We start from the raw sequence: 6,713 nt of genomic DNA on the forward strand, positions 1-6,713 counted from the left end.
TAACTTCCTGTCACTTTTCCTTTTGCTATCTTGTTCTCAACACAAACTGTGTATGCATTGTCTCCATTTCTCACACCCCATTTGCCTTTCAACCCACCGCAGTCTGGTTTCTGCTCTTACAACAGAGCAAAATCCCTCTACAGTCAACAAATGGTCAGCAAATTGCTATATTCAATGGTCTCTCTAAGCCTACAGCATATACAATAACTTGACAGTATTGACAGTGTCCCCTCAAAACTTATGGCTCCCCAAACTTTATTTCTTCTTCTCCCTACCCACATTGCTCAGGATTAAATCTTGATTTAGTGAAGTATTCTACCACTGAGCCATTTGCAACCCTGTTTCGCTTTTGTTTTCCCCTAAGTTGCCTAGGCTGGCCTTCTTGGGATCCTTCTACCCAGGCTCCCCCAGTCACAGAATTGCAGATTTACTCCATCAGGTCAGGCTTACCTTTACCTTTTTGTTCCCTTCCCCATTAGAAATACTTGAGATCCCAATCAGATTTCCCACTCATCAGGACATCTCCTGACACCAGGCTTACACATTCCCACCACAGATCTGACATCCAGGAAAGCCTGTATTTCATTCACTAACATCCCCCATTTCATGCGTTGTTTTCTGTGAGTAAAATGTACTGTAGAGACAGACTAGTTTATTTCGACCAGTCTGTAGAGCACCAATAATCAGCTTTTAGCGTTTCTTAGGGTCCATGTACAAAAAGTACTTTTCCTTGGAAGAAGCACCTAGAGTTCCTGCATAAACAGACACAGCAGTACCTTCCTTTAACTGCTCCCCTTTCTTTAATTCTTTAACTCTGCCTCTACTTTGCTTCACTTAATTACACCATTAAAACAGACAAATTAAGGGAAGTTGCTTTACCACTGGAAAGTCATTGGAAAGCCAAACAGTGACCCACAAAACGTCAGATTTAATCTTTATGATTTATATGTTGTGGAATTTGGATTTAACCATTCAAATATCTGAATAATAGGGTGCCCATAACACTTATAATTCATGCTGCTCCATAAACACCTTCTCAAACAATGCTAGTTTTGTTATATTTTTGCTTGGAAAAAAATCTTTTCTACTAATATTATCATTAGTAAGTTTATGAAGACCAGAATCTGAAATTGTAAGGGAAATATAGGCCTGTGATTATGGTTTTTCTTGCAGAAAGAGAGAGAGAGAGAGAGAGAGAGAGAGAGAGAGAGAGAGAGAGAAGTGAGGGAGTGTCCATTTCTGTTTCAACTTGCAATTTGATGTTTGAACAAAACAGATAACTAAAGGCACACATCCCTTCGAATGAAAGGTATGGGCTAAGCAGCAGACAGCACAAGGGCCATTATGCTAATTATGTAGGGAAAGGAGTCTTTAGCAGCATTGGGTATCAGGGTTAAGAGCCTCTGGGATGGGTTTTCAGGAAATTCTGAAAGCCATGCTACAGAACTGGGAGACCCAGGAACCCACTGCCTTTCCACGGGTGGAAAACCGCCAGCTCCAAAACAGTGCTGCCCCTGCCATGGCCCGAAGTCCTGAGACTTTCACAACACAATGAAACAACAGAGCAGATTCTTCTCTCTCACCTCCCCAGACCCATGACCTGTGAGGAGATGCCAAGATTAGGATCTCCCCATGCACATAGCTTCCTCTCGCTGCTGCTTTCCTGATCCTGTATTGGGGCATCCCTTTGGCACCCATACAACATTCGGAAGCTCTGCTGCAGAGGGCTTAGAGGGAGGTGGGTTTCTTCTTTCCCATTATCCTCTTATCCTCTCAAGAGTATACTCTGAAAAGCCATCTTAGAAGCAAGTAGCTGTGACTGAATGCTATGGTGGTTTGAAAGAACATGGCTCCCAAAGGGAGGGACACTATTAGGAGGTGTGGCCTTATTAGAGTACATGTGGCCTTGTTTGAAGACGTGCATCACTGTGGAGGCAGGCTTTGAGGGTTCATATATGCTCAAGCCACACCCAGTGAGAGAGTTTACTTCTTGTTGTCCTCGGATCAAAATGTAAGAACTCAGTTCCAGCACCATGTCTGCTGCACGCTGCCTTGTTTCCCGCCATGAGGAAAATGGACTAAACCTCTGAACTCTAAGTGATCCCACCACAGTGAAATGTTTTCCTTTCTAAGAGTTGCCATGGTTGCGGTGTCTCTTTATAGCAATAGAAACCCTAGGTGTGACAGAAGTTAGATGGTTTCTTGTGTTAGCTCCAACATAATGAAGTTTCAGGACAGACTCAGCTACACCATGAAGATTAATGAAGAAATGCCAACGTTCTACTTTCTAAAATTAAAAAAATATAGATTTTTTTAAAACAAAAATTGACTCATTATCATTAATAAAGTCCACTGGCGAATGGCAGTTTCTTGCCAGACATCATATTGCATGCTTAGTAGGAAAGTAACACAACGCTGGAGGTAAATCTAGGAACCTAGGCAGGGAGACGAAGGCTATGACTGTGGCACGGGCCTAATGTTCAAGTTCGTTGTTCATGATAAAATTATAGGGAGTTATTTCTAGTAGGTAAAATATAACTACCGCTCCATAATGAGTGAGAAATTACTGTGGAAAGGTTGATGAGTTATGGTAATAAACACAGCTGCTTTGATGCACACTGCAGGTGTGCCTTCTAAGGATGCTAATGACACCGCTCACCTTCACCTGCTGCACCTGGCAAGGTTCCCTGTTTGAATGAAACGGGGATGGAAGGAAGTCGTGCCTTCATGGTTTCTACAGCCACAGCTGTCATTGGCAGGCAGTGCTCCCTTAGCTCCTCAACCCCAGGAGAACTGGATTTAGGAAGACATTTCTCGTGTCATTTCTACACTCTATTGAGTAAGAGGCTACATCTTCTTTTACTCCTTGTTTCTCCCTAGGAATCCTGGGGGACTGGTAATCCTTACCACCTGTGCCACTTTGCAGACGGAGGAAGCTTCAGGAAGGATAATTTACACAGGTTCATGAAGACAGTGAGACGCTGAAAGGCTTCAAACTCAAAAGGTGTCTGAACCTGTCATGGGATGGAACTAATTTTGTCTGCCTAGCATTCTTCCTTTTCTTTTGACCGATGCACATGTAGGGTCCTGCCTCTCTTTGTCCTCAGTTCAAGTGGTTGTGATGTTTTGGCTACTGCTGCAGAGATTGGTGTGGGACCTAGGGATGGTCCATAAGATCAGCGGATCCCCATGATAGTGGTGAGGAATAACACATGACACAATTGTTCAGAAAGAATTATATGTTTTATAATTGAAAACCCAGACATCCCCAACCCAGAGAACTCCGACTTTTGAGGCAAGAAAATGAATTCTTTTATTTCCTACACTGTAGATAGTACATATCCCAAACCCCCATCTTCTGTCCAGTGGATTATACTCCTTTAAGTATTATAGGAGAAACTATCTCCATAATAAAATAAGATTAATATAATAAATCTATACATGCATAGCTTATGGTCATGTGACTGTGCCATCTAGAAAACTCAATCTCTGATCTCTGCCACAAGAGAGAGAAAGAACTCAACCCCTCTTTCCATTACTCCTGCTATACACGAGAAATGATGCATCCATTGATTGCTTCTACACACATGTGACCCAAACCAGTCACAAGGTCCCAGCCTTAACAGCCAGAAACAAGGGAAGCAACAGTGAATCCTAGGGAGCATTTAGTGAGGACTGACGCTGGCTGTGCCCTTGTGGTGTCTTGGAGCAAAGAATGAGGCTGCTGGTGTGTCCACTGATGAGGCGCCACCTACAGGAAATCACATTTCCAGTCATTTAGTAGGCTACGTTTGTCTAGCTGTGTAGCTCAGGCTATCCTTGAACTGGCCTTCGCCTGCCTCTGTCTACTGACCTGTGAGATTGTAGGGGTGCATCACCATGCCCAGTATGACTTTGTTTTAAGCCTTTCAGATTGGTTGCAATAAAAGCAAACATTGAGATATCCTGACTCTGGTAGTTTGAACTTGAGGAGAATACATTCTAAATTAAGCTATTTGTTGTGAAGCAGAATCTCCTAGGCAATTGGAATTAATGTTATAGGTTTGTAAGCCCAGACTTCACAATGTTAAGGCAGGAGGGTTGCAATTTCAAGGGTACCCTGAGCTACATGACGAGATCCAATCTCAAAACAAAAATAACAAAAAACAAAGGTAGGAGCTGACTTAGCAGATAAAGTGTTTGTCATGCAAACATGAGGACAAGAGTTTATGTTCCCAGCACCCGTGTGAAAGCCTGTCAGGGAAGGTGGCTGGCTGCCTGTAAACCCAGAACTTAGGAGACAGAGAGAGAGGATCCCTGGGGCATTCTGGACTAGCCCAAGTCAGTGAGCTCCAGGTTCCCCTCAAAAGATAAAATGGGATATGGTAGGAGCTGGTGTGAGAGAAAAGGAGATCCAGAAAATGATGTAATTGCATTTTAATTAAAAGTTTAAATGTAGAAAATAAGTATAAAAAGTGGAGAGTGATTGATAAGACACTAGATGTCAACATTGGCCCTTCATGCAACATGTACCCACCCATGTAAGTGTACATACACACAAACATGCACACCACACATATACAAATAAGAGCAAGAGCTAGAACCACCTCAGGTAGTGGAGGGCATAGTGAGTGTCTCAGTCAGGGTTCTGTTGCTGTGAAGAAACTTATGACCACAGCAACTCTTATAAAGGAGAGCATTTCCCTGGGAGTTGGCCTACAATTCAGAGGTTTAGTCCATTAAGGTCATGGTGGGAAGCATGGCAGCATGCAGTCAGACAAAATGGGGGAAAATTTGCTGCTGAGAGTTCTACATCCAGACCTGCGGGCAGCAGGAAGAGAGAGACACTCTCGACTTGGAATGGGCTTTTTGAATCCTCAAACCCACTCTCAGTGACACACTTCCTCCAACAAGGCCACACACCTTGTAATCCTTTCAAATAGTGCCACTCCTTGGTGACCAAGTGTTCAAACCTATGAGCCTATGGTGGCCATTCTCATTGAAACCACCACAGGATGTGACGCGTTTGGCTGGGTGTGCAATCAATGGATATCCACCCTTCCTCTTCAGAGCTCCAAGTGGGCCTGCCTTGTTGCTTGGTTAGCCTCACTTGCCTGTGTATAGAAGACAGAACATTCAGATGTGAAGATGTGATTTTACAGAATTATCAAGGGCAGGTTCTCTTTAAGTAATTTGAACTCTTAAAATGTATGTTGTTGCCGCACTGCTCCCTCCCGCGCAGCGCCAGCCCAGCAGTCTTCTCCAGGTTCAGCGTTCCGGCTCATAGACGACTCCCCTGGTGCAGACATGGCCTCAGGCGGCCGGTGAAGATTGGAATAATTGGTGGAACAGGCTTGGATGATCCAGAAATTTTGGAAGGAAGGACTGAAAAATATGTGGATACTCCATTTGGCAAGCCATCCGACGCCTTAATTTTGGGGAAGATAAAGAACGTTGATTGTGTACTTCTTGCAAGACATGGGAGACAGCATACCATCATGCCCTCAAAAGTCAACTACCAGGCCAACATCTGGGCTTTGAAGGAAGAGGGTTGTACACACGTCATAGTGACCACAGCTTGCGGGTCCTTGAGAGAGGAGATCCAGCCTGGTGACATGGTCATCATCGATCAGTTCATTGACAGGACATCCCTGAGGCCTCAGACCTTCTATGATGGAAGTCACGGCGGTGCCAGAGGAGTGTGCCACATCCCGATGGCTGAACCGTTTTGCCCCAAAACAAGAGAGGTCCTCATAGAAACAGCCAAGAAGCTTGGTCTTCGATGCCATTCAAAGGGGACAATAGTGACAATCGAGGGGCCTCGTTTCAGCTCTCGGGCAGAAAGTTTTGTATTCCGTACTTGGGGTGCAGATGTTATCAACATGACGATGGTTCCAGAGGTGGTGCTTGCGAAGGAGGCTGGGATTTGCTATGCAAGCATTGCCATGGCCACCGATTGTGATTGTTGGAAGGAGCATGAAGAAGCTGTGTCAGTGGATGGGGTTTTAAAGACCATGAAAGAAAATGCCAACAAAGTCAAAAGCTTACTGCTTACTACCATTTCACAGATAGGGTCGATGGAGTGGTCAGAAACGCTCCGAAATCTGAAGAATATGTTCCAGTGTTCTGTTTTACCACCAAGACATTGAAACAGCATGGCCACCGCGAGGAGACTTACTACTTCTAGTCTTTGGGAGATTTTGCTTAAACAAAAAATGGGAACAATGCGTGGCCTTCGTTCCTTTCCGGGAAAGAAGAGCATGTGGTGAGAGCATGTGCACTCCACTGAGAAACGGACTCCTCCGGAACCTGGAAGGAAAACAACAGCCTGCAGAAATGTAAGGGAACAAAGCCAAAAACCTTGTCAATCATTTCTCCTACGACACTGGCAACAATGAAGACTGGTGAGAATGTCCATTTCCCCACACTGCTAATGACTGTGAGCTTGAAATGGGACTGGGGTTGTAAATTGGCACCATCCTTCTGGGAGGCAGTTGTTACATTGCATCTCAGGTTTAAAAATTCTGAATGCACTTTGATACGCTAGGAGTTTCTCTTCAGGAAGTTATGGGAGATTCATTCGAAGAATCATGTAAAGAAACCAAAATATTCAAAACAATATGGAAAAATTAGATGTCCCATGTTTCTGTTATACTTAAGCTATGAAGCAATCAAGTAGAAACCGTATTTTCTCATAAAGAAATGGTCGCTTCATACTGTGAAATGATACTGGT

The 6,713-nt window shown here is 44.0% G+C and overlaps 1 pseudogene; it reads left to right on the forward strand.

Moving 5' to 3' along the window:
* Nucleotides 1-5,271: 5,271 nt before the first annotated feature.
* On the forward strand, nucleotides 5,272-6,495 carry LOC125414063 (S-methyl-5'-thioadenosine phosphorylase pseudogene; annotated as a pseudogene).
* The last annotated feature ends 218 nt before the right edge of the window (nucleotides 6,496-6,713 follow it).

Source organism: Myodes glareolus, chromosome 15 (assembly GCF_982192425.1).
Source record: "Myodes glareolus chromosome 15, mMyoGla1.1, whole genome shotgun sequence".
NCBI lineage: Eukaryota > Metazoa > Chordata > Mammalia > Rodentia > Cricetidae > Myodes > Myodes glareolus.